General features: G+C 38.4%; 1 protein-coding gene across 2 annotated transcripts in view; it reads left to right on the top strand.

Moving 5' to 3' along the window:
- LOC126767802 (uncharacterized) overlaps positions 1–20,099 on the top strand; it is a 366,033-nt gene that overhangs the window by 56,754 nt on the left and 289,180 nt on the right. For both annotated transcript variants that reach the window (XM_050485451.1, XM_050485444.1), the window contains exon 2: positions 1,971–2,002. The gene's annotated coding sequence lies outside the window, so the exon portion shown is untranslated. The remainder of the gene's footprint in view (positions 1–1,970; positions 2,003–20,099) is intronic.

Raw genomic sequence — 20,099 nt, 5'->3', positions numbered from 1 at the left:
AAATTTAGTTTTCGAATGATTGTTTAATTTTTTCCATAAATTAATATATAAAAACTGCTCCGACCAAAACGACCCACCCTAACTCCGGCAAATCGTTTATATTCGGCAGCCTTCATCTTGCGTTTGTCTTAAATGTCAAATAAATTTTATGTCAAATGAAAAATGATTTGACATTTGGCGATTAATACAATGTTTTTACAAAAACAACAACAACAAAAATATTTGCAGCACTACATTCTCCGTCATTGTGCTCACTCGTGCGTGTGTATTTAATGTCGTGTCGCCATGGCGTATACGTGCCCAGCAGACGCTAGCCCAACAGTCACCACTACCAACGCACAAATAATCGCCAAAACAGTCCGCTAAGTCGCCGCCAAGCGTGGAGCGGCGTGCGTACAAATTTTAATGTTGCAATGGCTGGGTGTGAAAAGCAATTAGCAGGTTGTTAAGCGCTGAAATAGGTTTTAATTTACATTTACATTATCTGCCTGTCACCGGAGATTTCTACAAATTATGACGCACTTTGCGATAGTTAGACAGGCCATAATTATTTACCCGCAGATGAGGGGGGAGTGGGACGTGTCTCGTGGCATAGATTATTTTTTAATGAGTGTGAGCTGTGCTTGTGTGTGCGTTTGTGTGTGTTGAGGCACATAAGTCTTTAAAAGCTTTTCATTTGGCTGACTTTGTAAGGAATGAAGACTGTGTGAGGTGCGACTGAATGTTTTAAAGATTTGCTGTAAAGTAAGTAAATATATGGCAAGCATAGCAACAATCTGAATCACAAGTAAAGTAAGGCTGATTAAGAATTAATGGTCTTAGTGTCTGGAATATGATCACACTGAGAGAGTATTACTTTTTCAGGCGCCTATTACTATCGGTTTAAGGTACAAAATATTTATTTGTTTGAGTTTGCGAAGGCTTATAATTACTGTTCTCAACTTTAAGGTTTGGATTCTAAAAAATATTCTTAAGGCATTTTTTGTAACTCATACCTGGATTATATTCCAGAATTGAAAAAAACTAATTGCAAAATCTTTCTCATTTTTCGATGATTTTAAACGGAGTTCATTGGTATTCAAATTCGAAATGGGAAAAACCTTGAAGAGTGAAAATATTATTGAGATTTGAAATACATTAACAGATATTTGATAATGGAATTTGACGGAAACATAATTTCAAATTAGATTAGAGATACAGATAGAGACTTCAATGGACTGTTGGTGTATGCCACAAGGGGATTTTTCACTTTCGAAAACAAAAAAAAACCTAGAAAGCCAGGGCGAAGCGGTCACTTGCGATTGGTGTTTGGCCAACTACTCAGTTAGACTTGCGAAACCAATATGTATATTAAAATGTGACGGCACATTTAGACCTTTTGCTACGGGTTAACCTGTTTCATAAACAAAACATTGGCCAAAATAGTAACCAAACTATTAACCAAAATAATAACCAAAACACTAACCAAAATAAGAACCAAAATAGTAACTAAAAGAGTAACCAAAACAATAACCAAAAAATTTACCAATACTTTAACCAAAGCATTGATCAAAATGTGTTGAGTTGATCCATAAGAGATTCTTAGGTTCTCAGCTATTCCTCTGATGTCAACACGAAAACTTTTTAGATTTGTTACTTTAATTTTTTCGATGATATAGTTCTTAAGATAAACGGTTAAACGACGCCATCGAGGCATATTTTCGATGACTTCATGACCTTCACTGAGTGCGTTATGAAAGTCAGCCCAAATCGAATTAACTTGAGACTGCTCGTATTTTGGAGAAATCAATATAGCATTTTTACAACATATTTTAATGTGGCATTTTGCATTTGTTTTAATCTAAAAATCAAAATATATTAATTTTTTCATTTTTTTTTTATTTTTGTTCCAGATATTATATACTTTTTATGAGGAAAACATGCCATTTGAAAAGTCGTATTTTAATTATTTAAATTTTCTCAAATTTCAGGTGACGTGTCATGGATCTTTTTGAATTGCTGGGTGAGTTGTGCATCTATCTAGATTATGAAGAGTGAAGACTACAATTGGAAGACAAAATATTCTAAGCATCTATATTTATGCGGGACTGCAATATGCAAAGTATTTGCATTGAAAGCTTTTTTAATATGATAACCATTAATGTAAGGAATTTTCAGGAACAAGTTAAATTTGGAATATTTAAACCATGGCATCAGTAAGTGCTCTTTCTAGCACTGAGTTAAGCATAAGAAATCAATAGTTTTTTGGTGTCTGAGGTTTAGATTTGCTGGTCATAGAGCTTTCAAATTTTCGTTAAAGCTTTCGCTTAAACTTTTGGTGAAAGTTTGCCATGTGCACAATTTTGAAATAAATATATAAAAGCTTTTTGGTGACTCAACTTTCAATTTGCGGATAGAGCTTTCATTCTTTAAGCTTTAAATTTTCATAAAAGCTTTGTGGAAGTTTACCGTGTGCACAATTTAAAAAAAAAAATATAAAAAAGCCTTTTGATATTAGACATTTCAATTTGCGGATAGTGCTTTCGCTTTAACTTTTGGTGAAAGCTTTCCTCAGACATAATAATTGAAACGACTTTTAAATGACTATATAACTAAAGCGAGCTTTCATGTTCGTTATGTTCATTTCCGTGTCGTTTGACCATGTCGTTCATTAAGGTAGAATTTAAGAAAATAAAATAAGTGTTTTCTCATAGCTGGCGACAGAGGAGCATATAATCTTTACAATAACCAAATCGTGACAAAACTAATATTTGAAAAATTCAAATATTTGAGTTTTACACGGTGTCAACACTCATTCAAGCGGCGGCAAAATCGCACGAAATTTATCGCCATCAACTAATCCACACTGTAATCCATAGTCCAGTATATATGTATTTCCCAGCCAGCGCAACACGTCGGGATGATAAGATTAGAAGCCATTGAAATTTGCAAAAGAGACAAATATAATATAGATATATACACATATAAAATATATTATGTATTGAAGGTTAATGTGTCACACTCAACTACAAAGTGCGCGCAGATCACTCATACGCCCCAGTGGCTCCATTGAATAGCATGAAAGTGAGCGCCATAACAAAATGGCGATAAAAAATGTATAAAAACAACAAAGCGCACAACTTGAGACACTTGCAAGCAGCGGTTGCGATAATTCGCGTAAATTAGCAGAGGGGGGCGGCAAGTGGTAGATTAAGATTGACAAGGGTTTGCTGATATGAGCGATGGGCTTATTACGGTCGAGCGAGCATAACATTGTCATGTATGAAATTTATTCGATTGGCATTAGGATGCTACTGCCGACGTTTATCATGCCTTATTGCTTGTAGTTGTAATTGCAAATGCTTTGTATGCGTGTGTGTGTGAGGTGTGGCACATATACGATATGGATTTTATTGACATGCAGACACCTCAGCTGTAAGCTACAACTACAAGTTCATTGTGCCAACTATTATTAGCTAGAGTTTTGTTGTTGTTGTAGTGCTATTGTCTCTGTCACTCAAACTTGGACAATCCCTTCAACGAGAGCTTAAAGCGATTGCCTAACAAACATATATAAATACAAATGACGACAGCGGGAAGCTGGTCTGCGTATGCACATAAATGTTTGTATATGCACGCATAACAACAACAACTGCAGATAAACACCACGCTTAGCTGCTCGACATGCTATCTAAGCCACTGCAGCCCCAAGCAATGCCAGCAGCACGGATGCTAAGCAAAGCGTCGTGTTGCTATTACTTATATGATAACGGTACTTTTGCCTGTGTTTGTTATTGCTAAAGCTGCTGCAGCAACAACACTGCTTGTCGGCCACTTAATCCGCAGCGTGTTTTATCTATTTGTGGCAACCACACACATACGCACACACACCCTGCCACCACTGAGTGGACATTGGCTGTCAGCGCAGCACACCAGTGGATACGCTGCTATGTGCTGACCATTTCCCGTTGCAAGGGAATATCCGAGTCACGCAGCGTGGCTGCCGTGGCCACCTAATCGCGCTGTGGCCGCTTGTGCACTTTCGAGACTCACGCGAACACTTTCCATCCGTTTAAGTGCGATTTCTTTAAAATGATGAATGACAGTTGGCAGTTGGTGTGAAATGAAGACAACAAAAATAAACACATACGCATGCAAGCAAATATACCCGCATATATGCCATCGTGTCGACGGAGTTGAGAGAATTGCTTGTGTGTATCGGGGTTAACTATGAGTACATGTATAAATGTGTGGGTATGTGCATGTGTGCCGTTATGTGCACTAAAATGACGTTTAATACCGCTATAATCCCACAACAACAACGCTGTCAATTTGAAGTTATGAGCTGCCGCATTCTCTGTTCATTTTAAGAGGGGGTAAACCTATTGCGGCATCTTCTATGAGCTGACGCTTATATGTACATTAGGGTGGAAGAAAAAGGATTTTTTTATTTTATTTTATTAAATATTTATATTTTTTCGCTTGGTACTTAAAAAATAGGTACTTAGACACCATAATTTTTTTGCAGAGTATTTAATTTCATATAAAATAAGAATATATTTGAAAAGAGATATTTTTTCAAGTAACTGGAAGCGAGTTTTGAATTTTTTCTATCTGATAATAAGAAAAAAAGTATAAAACTCCCGGAAGACCTTCCCGTTAAAATTAAAAGTTGGATCGACTTTTATAGATCTGCCTGGGAACCCATTTTTCAGTGTGGCGGCTGAAAAATCGATTATTTTTTACCCACCCTAATGCACTCATATACATACCTAAATACGCGTGACCGTTGAGAAAGAATACCAGTATGTGTTGGCTTTGATGGATGGATAAAAGCGCTTACATGCTTTACTGCTGGCAGCGTTTATCTCCTCAAGTTTTGTTTGAAGCTGTCGTTCGTTGTGCGACTTAAGCGCATTTGAGTTTAATGAATGAAGCCAATAAAATAAATACATGTCGGATACGTGCAGAAAAAGAAAGAAAGACTCTGAAAAATTTAATGCAGCTTATTTGCTTGAAGCTATGGGGGAGCGAGTGGGGTTTCAAAATTCAATATTAAAAATTTGTTGAATTAATGTTGCCACAATATGTTGCAAATTATAGTAAAGGGGTGATATCCACTTGTTAGCCTTTTTTATCCAGTTGTAAGCCTTTATACTAATACATAAATAATAAACATTTACAGAATTGAATATATTCGAATAATCGGTGATCCATTTTAAAGTAGTTAGATGCCCATGATCCCATAGCGCTTCTCCAGGATGACCTCCGAAAAAGGAAGTCTGTCGGTGAGAAAAATTTTTGTGAGATAGATAGATAGATATGTGAATCTTTGGGAGGCTCATTGTGAAACCACCGGAACTAAAATCTCCTCACACTATTGTCTCCTCTATATACCATTCCGTGCCCCTGATGACGTTCATCAATACAAAAGTTTTATATCTGCAACCGCTTATACTTCGTTCACAAACCCTCGAACGATAGTTGCGACTATTTGCCTTTATTGAGCTTTGTATTCGCATAGAAGATGTTTGACAGTCTCCTCTTCTTCTACCGCCCGACAGCTTCCACAATAGTCGTTATATGGCGTTCCAAGTCTACGAGCATATCTACTAAATAGACAATGTCGTTTCTTTTGAATTTGAATAGTGGACATGTGCGGCCCATATTCCCTTCATGCCACGTTTCCCTGTAGCTAAGAGACTACAGTGATTTCAAAGCCGCTTGTCTATTTGTATATACAAATATACAGCTGTGATAAGCTCCTTGCCAGAACAAGAAAGTTCTCTTTATTTGATGTGATCTACGCTCGGAAGACACTGCAGAGGTCTGGTAGACAGAAGGCGATTTTGCTGAAAAGGCACCATCCACTCGATTATCTAGTTTGTACTCATTTGTATATATGCTTTTTCCTGCGTTCCTGTCCACCTCGCCCGTTTTCCACCTTTCTTTGGACGGAAAGGCAATATTGTAGAAGGAATCTTTCAGTCTAAGAGCTGACTTCGCTGCTAGTTGCTTACAGAACAAGTCTGTTGCCAGTGTAAAAATAAAATGACGGTAGGTGCATGACTTTGCATTGCTTTTCTCTTTGTCCCTTGTTTGCCATCCATATGCCTTGCAAGATATTCCTTTTTCTATAACCAATATTTTGACAAAAAAAGTTCCAGGAAATTGTAAATAAAACGCATAATGTTTATTTATTAACCAATATTTATTTTATCGCCTTCAAAGTAGTCCCTACAAGATGTAATGCAGCTTTGTCCATGATTTTTCCAGGATCGAAACACTTTTCATAAGCACTTTTTGGGATGACCTTCAGTTCTTTCAGCGAATTTTGTTTTATTTCTTCAATAGACTGAATCTGGTACCATAAATTAGGTCTAAATCGGCAAAATCTGGTGAATACTGTGCTTGATCCATGATATTCATTGTGTATTATTCAGTAACAATGGCACTCTTAAAAAAAAAATTGATTTATGATTTACCCAAAATATCCATCAAAATCATTTGAACAGACTCGCGAGAGATGTCGAGCTCTCTTTTCATCTCTCTTACACTTGATGACGATTTCAAGCACCATATCCCTCAGTTTTTAATCTTTTTATCAGTTAAAGAGGTTGAAGATCGTCCAGAGCGAGAAACGTCTTCAACAACCTCTCTCGATTACCGAAGGCCTTTTCCAACATTTGCAAGAGACCTCTTCATGAAATTTGGAAGGGTTATTGCCTAAAGTAATGATACAATCTCCGAAGAAATTGTTTAAATCGAGCTACTATAGCATATAGATGCCTATCAAAGATCTTTTTAAGTAATTTTTTGTTTTTGTGAAGGGTTTTTTAGCTACGGTTCAACCATAGTTAACGTTTTTTCTTGTGAGCTTTGCATATTTTAACATACGCACATAACCTCCAATATAAATTGCTATGACAATCTGAAAATGGAAAATGGCATAAAAATTAAAATGATTTAAACAAAAAATCGTATGGTACTATGATAGATACTATATACATACGTATATACGTTTGACACACTTTTAAGCACCTATGTACATATGTACACTCTGAAATATTTGCCAAGCTTTATACATCACTGCTAGATATGTATGTCATATATTTCTGTTCTTCACTATTTTCAGTCTTCTATCTTATAATTTCTGCAAATTCCATGATTTTTCCCTTTTTTGAGACAAACACACACACATGCACTGTCTCTTACACGCTCATGAAGCGTAATTAATTGGATAACACGTGAACGTGAGTTTTCATTTTGGCGAATTAGAATTCATTGCAGGCGAAGCGTAGTTGTCAGCCAGCCAGCTGTTGGCAAGCGATGTAAGCCAATACAACACACAGTTGCCAGCAAAATGCAAAAACAAAACAAACAAAAAAATGTATCCAAAGAAATTCCATTGAAAGCAGAGGAAAAATGAAAGACAAAGTGAACACTCTAGCAAATCCAGCACTCGCAAGCAAGAAAGCTGCAACACACTATTCATATGCTCGGTGCTGTGAAGCTAAAGGTACTTCTTTTTCCAACTGATTTCCGCGCGCAAAAGCAGATAAGCGCGCGCTCTGCCCAGAAAGCACAAAACGGCGAATAACAAAAACAAAATATGCAAGGAATGGCAGGAAACTCGCTATGCGCTTGTGTGTGTGAGCGTACCTTGTTCACATATACCCATACACCTGCTTTCGTAAATAAAAATACATATGTATGCATGAGTGTGTTTGTGGGATTATGTGTGTGTGTGTGCAGCGGCAACAGCTGTGCCGTGAATCAAAGGCGGAAATAGAAAGCCGCCAGCAAAAAACATAGATTCCACTAATATCCACATATCTCTGTGTGTGGGTATAAAAACGCGAGTATATATAATCTTAAAGCCCTTAAGCATGCAGCGCCACAAATATGCCACAATTGGTAGCAAAACGGTGAGCGCCGCCGCTCGTGTGTCCACCGAGGTCGGAGATAAAAATTAAGTCGATGAAAATGAAAATCACGACAAATGGCCGCTTGGCGCTTGCTGGTCGAATGCGCGTGAGACGCTGTTTATTCTCGCTTAGGAGCCCTAATCCGCATGCCACGGCATTTGCAGCAAGTATTTGTGTGTTGCTGTGTGTGTGTGGCGCGGTTGTAATTACTTATGCACTCAGCATAATCTGCTGTTGGATTTATGTAAGATAAAAATATATGCGCGAACAGCAACTTGGCCTTAAATTGAAAAATATGCAACGTGTGTAGGCGACCAGTTATGAAAAGGAATGTTCGGACTAATTGAAAGGGACTTGTTGCCGTTTTCTTTTTATACTCTCGCAACAAAGTTGCTAAGGAGAGTATTATAGTTTTGTTCAGATAACGGTTGTTTGTAAGTCCTAAAACTAAAAGAGTCAGATATAGGGTGATCAGCGTGATGAGTAGAGTTGAAATCCGGATGTCTGTCTGTCCGTCCGTCCGTCTGTCCGTTAAGTTCGAAGATGGGCAAAATCGGCCCCTGCCACGCCCACAAAATGGCGGAAACCGAAAACCTATAAAGTATCATAACTAAGCCATAAATAAAGATATTAAAGTGAAATTTGGCACAAAGGATCGCATTAGGGTGGGGCATATTTGGACGTAATTTTTTTGGAACAGTGGGCGTGGCCCCACCCCCTACTGAGTTTTTTGTACATATCTCGGAAACTACTAAAGCTATGTCAACCAAACTTTATTGAGTCGTTTCCTTCAGACATTTCCATATATAGTTCAAAAACGGAAGAAATCGGATAATAACCACGCCCACCTCCCATACAAAGGTTATGTTGAAAATCACTAAAAGTGCGTTAACCGACTAACAAAAAACGTCAGAAACACTAAATTTTGCGGAAGAAATGGCAGAAGGAAGCTGCACGCAGGCTTTTTTTAAAAATTGAAAATGGGCGTGGTGTCGCCCACTTATGAATCAAAAACCATATCTCAGGAACCACTAGACCGATTTCAATGAAATTCGGTATATAATATTTTCTTAACACCCTGATGATATGTACGAAATATGGGTGAAATCGGTTCACAACCACGCCTTCTTCCAATATAACGCTATTTTGAATTCCATCTGATGCCTTCTCTGTATAATGTATACATTAGGAACCAATGATGATAGCGGAATAAAACTTTACACAAATACGGTATTTGAAAAATATGTAAATGACGGATAATGAAATCTCGATTATCACTTTTTCATGCGAGAGTATAAAATGTTCGGTGACACCCGAACTTAGCCCTTCCTTATTTGTTCTTATTTTAAATTTGAATTGGGTTTAAATAATTAATTCAGTCTCTTTGTTGACCGTTGAGATTTTGATGTTTTTCTTAATAACGGGTTATTATTTCTAATGACTTTTTTATATCCCTTAGGCATAACATTAACCCATTTTCAATATTTATGACAGCAGAGCTCTCGCTATCAAATTTTAAAGCGCTGCATACTATTCGGTTAGGTTAGGTAAGGTTAGCTTTAATCGTTTATCCAAAGATCAATGGACATATGAAGTCCTTTGTAAAGACACAAGAATATAACTCCTGTATTCGATCTTATAAATCAGCGAAACGCCTATTCTAACCAGCTCGGTTGGATATCTGTGAGCTCCCAAGTACTTAAGCCATTATCTCGCCAACGCGGTATTATCAAGAAAGAAGTTTTTATATTTTTACACATCCTCATCTTCCATACAGCTTTTGCAGCTGCATCCGGTAAGATTTTCAACCTTACAATATGAACATCGTTAGGCTAATGGCCTGTTAAAGCTACCACAACTACGGGAACACTAGTCGTCCTAAGGGCAAATAGCTCATTGGATCTTTAATAATCGATCTTGCGCCAAAAGGGTCTTGCGACTGCGTATGAACAGATACAGACTCACAATATTTAAGGGATTTTCTAGTTTAGAATATCACTTCCATCTGATTTAGATGGAATATCCAAGAAATTTTAAAATTTTTATTATAATTATTATTATTAAATTTTATTGTAGCCTTGTTATATGTATGTAAACCTCGGCTGAAATGGCCTTTAGTACCTTCAGCGAATTTTCGTTTTTTCGATTTTGGCTTACTTTTGGAGTGCCATTCGCTAGATTAGTAGACATATTTCATGTTTCGTTGCTAGTCATGGTACATTTGATGAATGTAGGGTCCTCAACTACGTTATCAAGCATCTTTTATGCGACCTACCACCTTGTCGAAAAAGGTGGTTAGTTGGTTTTGCAAAAGATTCTGTTCCTTTGGCACGATTCTCGCATTGGCACTCTTGATACCTAAAAAACTAACAAACATGTGTTGATTCGATCCAAAGCACATCTTGAGATCCTCTGCTTTCTCTGTGATGCTAACACGTTTGCCGGATGTACCGTTTGCGCGAACAGTTTATTGATCAGATTCCCTTATACCTTCTTCTTCTTCTTTACTGGCGTAGACACCGCCACGCGGTTATCGCCATGTTAATAACAGCGCGCCTGTTGTTCTTTCGTTTCAATTTTTTGGCGCCAATTGAAGATTCCAAGCGTGGCCAGATCCTCCTTCCCCTGTTCTCTCCAACGGAGGGAAATACTTTCAGAGGTAGAGTGATTTCATCCTTTCGACAACATGATCTAGCTAGCCCAGCGGCTGTCTGTTGATTCGCTGAACTTTGTCAATGTCGTCATATATCTCATACAGCTCATCACTCCATCGAATGCGATTTTCAACGTGGTCAACGCGCAAAGGACCATAAATCGTCTGTATATCCTTTCTCTCGAAATCTCGTAACGTAGACTGATAAGTTGTTGTCATCGGCCATGCCTCTGCACCACATAGCAAGACGGGGATGATGAGTGACTTATAGAGTTAGGTCTTTGTTCATCGAGAGAGTGTTTTACTTCTCAACTTCCTACTCAGTCCGAAATAGCACTTGTTGGCAAGAGTTATTTTGTATTGGATTCCTAGGCTGAAGTTGTTGTTGGTGTTAATGCTGGTTCCAAGATAGACGAAATTATCTACGACTTCAAAGTTATGACTGTCAACAGTGACGTGGAAACCAAGTCGAGAGTGCGACGACTGTTTGTTTAATTTTAGGAGATATTTCGTCCTACCTTCGTTCATTACCAGAGTCATTTGCTTCGCTTCCTTATTCATTCTGGAGAAAGCAGAGCTAACGGCGCTGTTGTTGAGGCCAATAATATCAATATTATCAGCAGGTGTACACTTTTATTAAAAATCGTACCTTCTCTATTGAGCTCTGCAGCTCCAATTATTTTCTTCAAGAATAGATTGAAGAAGTCGCACGTTAGAGGGTCGCCTTGTCTGAAACCTCGTTTGGTATCGAACGGCTCTGAGAGGTTTTTCCTTTCTGACGGAGCTTTTGGTATTACTCAACGTCAATTTACACAGCCGTATTAGTTTTGCGGGATACCAAAGTCAGCCATCGCGGTATAAAGGCAACTACATTTCGTGCTGTCAAAAGCAGCTTTGATACCGACGAACCAGTGGCGTGTCGATTCCTTTTTAACGGGTCTTTTCCAAGGTTTGGCGCCATCCAATCAACTTTTGGAATAATGAAGGAAAGTAAATACTTACCCTCTTAAGTTAAGCCTAATACAAAAAGTAAAGATCAACTTAAAGTTTATTTACAACTAAAAACATCTCTTTAGCTAATGAAGAAAATTGAGGGAAAATTCCTATATCCACCAGCAGTTCCTGCGTATGAAATAAGTAAACCCATCAGTCAAGTGGAGTAAACTTTCAGTTTCTATGTCTAATAAAAAGGCGAGAAAAATAAGAGAATGACAATTTCAATAAGCAACTATGCAAGAATTCGTGTTTCCCATTAAATTTAAAGATATCATTTTTAATTGGAATTTCGGTGAAACCTTAGAAATATGTACACAATTATCTGCGAGAAAAACAAACTGAAATGTGTCCAAACCACTCTTTTCATTGCTATCTTTCCAGCAATTATGTCAAGGCTAGCGGAAAGCTTGCGAGCAAATGCGTAATGTAAACAAAAGGCTTACTGAAAAATTTTCTATTTTAATGCCACTTGTACTATTTGCCATGCCCTTTGTCGCAACCACTCAACGCCAGCGACCCCTAAAACTCTACACACAGTCACCCACACATACACATACCCACGCGCACCTCAACCTGACGGCCTCATAATAATTGCGCTAAGTGTAAACAGCACGCTCGCACGCATTTGACACAATTTTTGTCTATTTTCAAATCTACTCTCCAGCCCATGCTGTGCGCTGTGTCGCTGTGTGGCGCTGCGGCCTGCGCCGTGTCCGCTTGCGCTCAATAAATCGCACAGTAAACACGCTGTTGAGTTGTAGCGCCATTGTGAGCGGCAATAAAAAAATATTACAACATTCAAATTGGCCATTGTCGTAACTAGCACGTAACCAACGCACCTACACACACCCACATGCATAGGCACACCTGGCCGCGCTCCCAAAGTGCCGCCAGACCAAGGTCATGACACCATTTTGCGCACGGTTCCACCGGTGTCGTTGGAGAGCTCAAAAGCTTAGCACAAAACACATTTTAAAGCCACTACTACTGCTGCTATTGTTGTTGTTTTACTTTTTTCTTCATTTATTGTAGTAATGTATAATGAATTGCTGCAAGTGGTGGGCGCAAAAAAGGGTTATGATCCCCGAAACGCCCCCGACTGGTGTTGGGCTCGGTGGCTGAGTGACATTCATTGCTGTGACGCGGTTGCTCACCTGCCGGGTGCCGCATCACACACCTTTACTTTGAAAATTTGTTTCTTTATACATATGTATGTATGTATGAGGGTATGCGTGCGGACCGTTGCTCTGCAGCTCGTGGAGGTTCGGCTGTAATTGTGTCTTAATGACGACAAACAATGGCAGGATGTGCTCGCTGGGTTTCCGCAAGCTTGAACAAAACTGCCACCCGCCTCATTATTAACGACAAAAGGAGAGCGCAGAGCGGGTGTTGGTGCTTTTTGTTTTATCGTTTTTATTGTCGTCATTGTTGATGTGCTTAATGTCACTTTTTTGTTGTTGACATTTATTAGGCACAGCATGAGCACCGCACACGGGTTGACTCCTTAACAATGACATTGGGTACAACAAGCGGATGATTGAGCCAGCGAGCGAGTGTAAAAATGTGCTCTTTTTGTTGACTATATAGCTCTTAACTTCAAAAGGGGCTCTCAAGTATTTAAAAATTGGGATAATTTTGGTGAATTGGTCATATGACTGCGCAAGTTGGTATTATCGGATTCACATTCTGGGTTTCAAAATGAGCACATGACAGAGGTCTTATAAAACCCCGGAGGTGATCTAGTAACTGATGCATAGATCATACCGAAATTATGAAGGGAACATTTCTCCAAACTACTGAATGGCAGTGAAAGCAACATCGGACTCACCAGATTCCATTGCCCGCCCTTGATGAAGTACAAATAGCAATTTCCCGCCTAAAGAACAACAAAGCGGTAGGGACCGATGGATTGCCGGCCGAGCTATTCAAATACGGCGGCGAAGAACTGATAAGGAGCGTGCACATGCTTCTTTGTAGAATATGGTCGGACAAAAGCATGCCCAACGACTGGAATTTAAGTGTGCTTTGCTCAATCCAAAAGAAGAGATACGCCACAATCCGCCCTATCTACCGTGGGATAAGTTTCCTCAACAGGTTTCTATGGAGCGTACTGTGTGAAAGATGAAAGCCTACCGTCAACAAATTGATTGGACCAAATCAGTGTGGCTACAGGCCTGGAAAATCAACTCCTGATATAAAGCTGCTTTTGACAGCGGAATAACTATTGCCAACAGATGTTACTTCGGACTGAGTAGGCAATTGGGAGTAAAGTCCTCTCTCGACGAATAAAGACCAAATTCAACAAGTCACTTATCATTCCCGTCCTTCTATATGGTACAGAGGCATGGACGATGACAACAACTGATGAGTCGTCGGTATGAGTTTTGAAGAAAAAGGTTCTGCGAAAGATTCTACGTGAACAAAGAAGAAGAAGACATGACAGAGTCAGACAGATTCGGAAATCCCTGCAAGCTTTAACATTATATCGTTACATCATGGAATCGCAATATGAAACTCTAGAAGCAGAAGCCGTTGGAGGAGAGTGGCAATGAGCTTCTTCGTGGATAAGTCAAGACGTGGGGGAAAGTACTCGCCAGGAACTCGCTTTAAACTTCAGTTTCAGACTTCCTGACCATTGCTGTGTTTTGCAAGCCGAGGTTGCCGCCATTAAGGTAGCGGTAGACTTACTCCTCCGGAGTGCATCCTCTTTCAGAGGAGTGATTATCTACTTTGGTTAAGGAATGTTTAACCTCGTTGCCTATGACATCGAGTTACTTTGTGAGAAGACTAGTGTAATCGCAGTTAACTGTAAAGCTGACAATCAGAACAAAAATTGAGAGCGTAATCATTCATAATATACTTCATAGGGTCTCCGACGTTTCCTTCTAGGTGTAACTAATATCGGGGCAAACTTATTAAACCGTGTCAACCAAAGATTATTTAATGACCCTTGTCACAAGTTCCCAAATTTGTCGTGAAGATCGATATATTAGTTTCTTGTTTCTATATTTATGCTGAATACAATTAACAATAAGATAGCCACTCCTTTGGCTTACTTCTGCATAGTCGTACATTCCGCAAAATAACTGTTCCGCTTTAACCATATTTTAATTGAACACAAAGGAGTTCAACGGAAACTATGCCACAATGTCTCACTCAATTCAAAACCTAATCTGTTTGCATTATTTAAATGTCGTTCAAATATTTTCACACCAACAACAAAATCCAATGACAAGTAAGAGCCGTTGTGGGTTATGAAGCGCTGTCCCAACTACATCCCATAGTTCACCAACATCAAACTCATCGGCTCAAATTGTTTTGTCTGCCTTGTTTTACCTTTCATTTCACGCGAACTTCTGAGAATTCCCGACGATATCCACTTCCCACGCATTCACAGTGACGACCTGCTGCCGCGTTGTGGCAGTTAAACGCTTGCCTCAATGATATTGCCCCATTGAAGCTGATGCCACGATGATGATAATTTCGCCAGCACTCAGCTTCACTACAACAACACAAATATCTTGCATATAGGTATGTACATTTGAATAAAGGTGCCGTTAAGAGACGAGGGTTTTATATGTATCAAATAGTGAGACGCGCAGGCGGTACACTGTGCAGCAATAAAATGCGCGCAGGCGGCAATAACGTCGCGACAATAACGAGTTGTTTGCTCATTTATGGCCAACTTCGGTGCTGACGCTCTGTGCGAATCGCTCGCTAGAGTGGCCAACCGCATGTATGTAGATATAGTATAGGAACACATACTTACAAATGTATATAGGAGTGTGTGTTGAAGTGTTTGTGAAGGAGTATTTACACATATTTATATTATTACTGCTTTGCTTTTGGTTAGTACTGGTTAGTAAGAGCAGGTATAGGTTATTACGCATTCTTCAAGTCACCAAATAAAAGTGGAAACTTTTGGTGTTCTTTTGTTGTTTTTGATGCAGTTTTTCAAATGAATACCAAGCGTGTTTTCCAATGAGGAAACATTTGCATTGAATTTTTAATTTTTTTTTTTATAAATATGGCAACTTATGTTGAGTTGTCACTAATGTGCGATAAAAGCTCCCTTTTCATCGTATGCAACGGGCTTGGTGTTGACTCCGCCTCAGATGCATCTAAACAAGTGAGGCTGACCTAGCCGTGAGCTTGATACGTCTTTGCAGTTATTGACCACACTGAAATTAATCTGTGCTGTCGATAAGGCCAGTAATGCCGCTTCGCTGCCTGTGTATATAATTGCTTTCTGTATCATTCTCGTAGCTATTCAGTAGAAGTTCAGAGGCGTTCTATATATCTAATTAGTACTTCCGCTTAAGAGATGCTGGCTGTGGTTAGGCGGATAGAAGAGAAAAGATCATTGGATCATTGGAGTATGCCCTTGAAAGTGCTCTGCAGTTCTTTTTTGGGGTTAAGGCTCCTGCACCTGCTAAGTATTCTTTTGCAGGTACAGTAAGTCATATACACTTTATTTACTAGTTTTTCAATGGTAACTTTCATATGCAGTTTGGTATCGATTTCAACCTTTAGATATGCCGTAGAAAACAGAAAAATTATTGTAAGACTAAGGTAGGACACTTAATCAAGTCAATAATATCCTAAAGCATCAGTTTACAAGTTATTGCATAACACTTTAATTAAAATACATTTTCGAACATATTGCCAACTTGATGAAAATCCGAAGAATTTTTTTTGCTTCAAAAGTCATTTCAATTATTTTGATATCAGCGGTTTATAATCAACATATGTATATTTTGCTGATTATGACGATAAATACAAAAAATCGAGTTAAGGCTATAAACTTAAGCAAATATCCACGCGTATTTATCCGAAACTTTTATAATTTGCTAGCTGATTTTTTTTTTTAATAATTGAAAGTGTATATTATAATGAATGCTAAGTTCTCGATATTCGTTAGTTGTATCTCTGAATACTTTAAAAAAAGTGAAATTTTTAAAATGAAATTCCGGTCCACTTTTCAGCAAGTGATCTCATTACCTTTCGCTTTATTATTGCTTTTAGCTTGTGCATTGTAATATACTGGAAAACCATACCAAAGCTAATAGAATGAGCCATGAAATCTCTTTGTAAATATTTCTACGCTTAAATTAAAATCTACTCTAAAGCAATTATACCCAATTTCCAACAACACAAACGTACATATGCAACGCACTGCATAACAAAATCACAACTCCATGCTTTAAAATGTACAAAGGCAACTCTGCTGCAAAAATACATAAATAAAGCGGCGACGGCGAGGAGTAAGAGCAAGAGGAGCGGCAAAGTTTGGTAGCAAAGCAAATACATCAGCGCTAATTGACTTGACTGTTACATCATTAAATTGGCAACACAAACAGCTGCCGGCCGCAAAAGTCAGCAGCTCAAAATTTAAGAAGAAACAAAAACAAATAAAAAAGTGGAAATATAAGTCGCAAGAAATGAAAAGGAAAAATTGCAAACAAAAATACGAAAAAGAATTAAAGAAAAACCAAAAAGAGACGCAGCAGCCGAAGAAAGGCAATGGACAAATAAGTAAAAGCAACAAATAACAACTACAACAACCAATTTGTGTGCTGTGCGGCCGACTTGTGCACGCGTCACTCATACGCCCCGCAGTGCGGAATTTAAAGTGTCCACAAATTCGCCTTAAAGCAAGCGTCAGCCGCAGAGCAGCTCGTGTCGCCGCAGCGCAGTCGCTTGTGCGTCCAGCTTAAGTGCTGCTTTTCTGTTGGCTTGCTGTGGTTCTTTCCTCCTTTAGTGGTAATATTTAAAAAAAAAAAAAGAGCTGAAGCAAGAAACCAATTAAATTGCGCAAAAAAAGCAACAACAAAAATTAAAAAAATTGTTGAACCAAAAATTTAAGGCGTGAGTAACATGTATACAACACAAACACATACCTATATACGGGCATTTGGAAATATACCAATAAAAATAAATTTGCTGCAAAGCATGTAGCGGTTCATTTTATAAACAACAACAAGAAATTAAATCAAAAGGCAACAGCGAAACGCAAGAAATGCAAATGCAGAAAATACGAAAAAAAACAAAAAAAGAACAGTTAATATGTACACAAAAATAACGGCAACATCCAGTGCCTTCACCGCCACACAATCAACACTGCCGGCCGCAACCGTAACAGTAATAGTAACGGGAATGTGCATGAACGCAACAATAAATTCGCTATGAGCATAATAAATCATCGTGCAACATTTCAGCAGCTCAGTTGTCTGCGTTGAAATTGCCTCGCGTTCGGCGTCCACGCCAGCCAGCATTGCCTGTTTGCTGCTGCTGCGGCTACTTTAGTCAAGTCGGGCCAATGATGTTGCGCTGCCTCTGCCCCACCTTCTCCTATGCTAACTATTGTTTATTGTTGTAGTTGTGGCCGCTAGTTTATTTTCACCTCACCTATTTCGTTGTACACTTACTACTGCTTGCCCACATCCCCCCCGCTTTCTTTCACTCCTCGCCCAGCTGTGATGCGAACATAACACAATCAATTCGTATTTTAAAATTCATGTCGTGTATTGTATGCTCCATTTTTACTGTTAAACATTTCCGTATTTTGTTGTTGTTGTTGCTGTGTACATAACTAGCGGTAGTTTCGTTGATTTAGTTGCTTTATTTGCTCGCTGATTCAGTTTGGTTTGTGCTATAACAGCAACTGATTTGGAAATTGTCATTGTCCGTGTTACAGTTAGTTGCATTTTGTGTCCAAATTTTCATGAGACCGCCCATATTATACGAGTATTGTAGTGTACATACAACGCTGTCTAGAAATAAATTCAGTTTGTTTGGCAATACTTTGCGGCCAACAATGGTTGCCAAAAATTGCAATTATGCTGTTGGTTGCCGGAGTGAGGGACCGTGTAGTTGATTTATTAGCTGTGTGTAGCAAGCAAGCGGTCTGTCGAGCAGTTAATGTACTGAGTTTGAGCGAATGCATGTAATACTCTCATTTGGTATTCCTCAACTAAAGAGCTAGCAGAGACTAAATATGATTTAAGGTGAACCCGTAGTGGTGAAGTTATAGAAAAATACAAAAAGTTTTATTATTTTTGCATATATCTATATATACTAAATATCATACTAAAATTTTAAATAAATATTTAAAATATTTTTTCAGTTTTAATAGTATTTGTCTAACTAAGCGTAGCGATTACTCGAAGACAAGTGATCCTTTTCAAATTTTTCTATATATTTCTCCATAAACTGACCTATTAATTTTTTATCTGATCAAAAATTGATTTGGCAGTCCTAAAATGACGAAAATTTTTAGTTAATGTAAGGCTCTTATACGAAATCATTTGTTCAATCTTTTACTTTTTTTCGACCATTGGTCATTTTCTAAAAAATACTTTTTTAGGTTTCCTCCACTGAGAAGGCCGAATCACTGTGGAGAACCTTTGAATGGCGTGTGAGCTCAAGTTTACTTAATTTTTCTCCTTCAAAACTTTTTCTTACTGTCTTTTTATTCATAACTAGAGGACCCGTCCACGCTCCACTGTGGCTGATACATAGATAATACCACTACTACCATCTATATGATTTCTATTATTTGGATTATAACTATTAGTTAATGAGATATATGTAGCATTTTTGTGAAGCAACTTGTGTTAGTTTAGAAAAAAAATGGATCATAAAGCATTTCGTGTGTTAACAAAGCATTGCATTTTTAGGCAAAATACTGCAGGCAAAAAGATATTTTGCTAGCTGAAACAGGCAAATTGGCCCTTAAATCACATTCAAGTTTCAGTTCAGCAGTTCACTTCTTTGTCAAATAATTTGCAGTCTCATAGGCGAAAGTTTAACTATTTAATATTTGAAAAACTATTTTCTGGTGGTATAATATTCAGTGAAGTGCTTAACGAAATCCACAGTTTCACTTTCTTCTCGCCTCTAATCTCGCCTCTAATCCAACATAACTCCAAGATCCAGAAATTTATGTCAAGTTTTAGTTTAAAGATCAGCTTTGAAAAACTGGATCAGAAAAATCGTGAGCTGAGATTACATAAACTTCATTGTTTATAAGTACAATATACTATATACCATACAGATTTAAGCATCACGCCTGGAGATGATGAAGAAGATCAATGAAGAAGTTCGAATAGCATTTGCCCGCCTGAAGAACAACAAAGCGGTAGTGCCGCTAGATTGCCGGCCGAGCTATTCAAATACGGTGGCGAAAAACTGATAAGTAGCATGCATTAGCTTTTTTGTGGACTATGGCGATTAGAATCTAAGTTTGCAATGCTCAATTCATAAAAAGAGAGACCTCACAATATGCGCCAACAGTGGGATAAGCCTCCTCAACAACGAATTTAAGGTTCTATCGATCGTACTGTGTGAGAGATTAAAGCACATCGTCAACAATCAACGTGACTTTGGGAAATCAACAACTGACCAGATATTCACCATGCGCCAAATATTGGAAAAGATCCGTGAAAAGAGGATCGACATACAACACCTCTTCGTCGATTTCAAAGCTGCTTTTGACAGCACGAAAAGGAGCTGCCTTTATGTAGCGATGTCTGAATTTGGTA

Source organism: Bactrocera neohumeralis, chromosome 2, assembly GCF_024586455.1.
Source record: "Bactrocera neohumeralis isolate Rockhampton chromosome 2, APGP_CSIRO_Bneo_wtdbg2-racon-allhic-juicebox.fasta_v2, whole genome shotgun sequence".
Taxonomy (NCBI): domain Eukaryota; kingdom Metazoa; phylum Arthropoda; class Insecta; order Diptera; family Tephritidae; genus Bactrocera; species Bactrocera neohumeralis.
The sequence above is the reverse complement of the archived record's forward strand: the minus strand, read 5'-3'. Positions and strand labels throughout refer to the sequence as shown.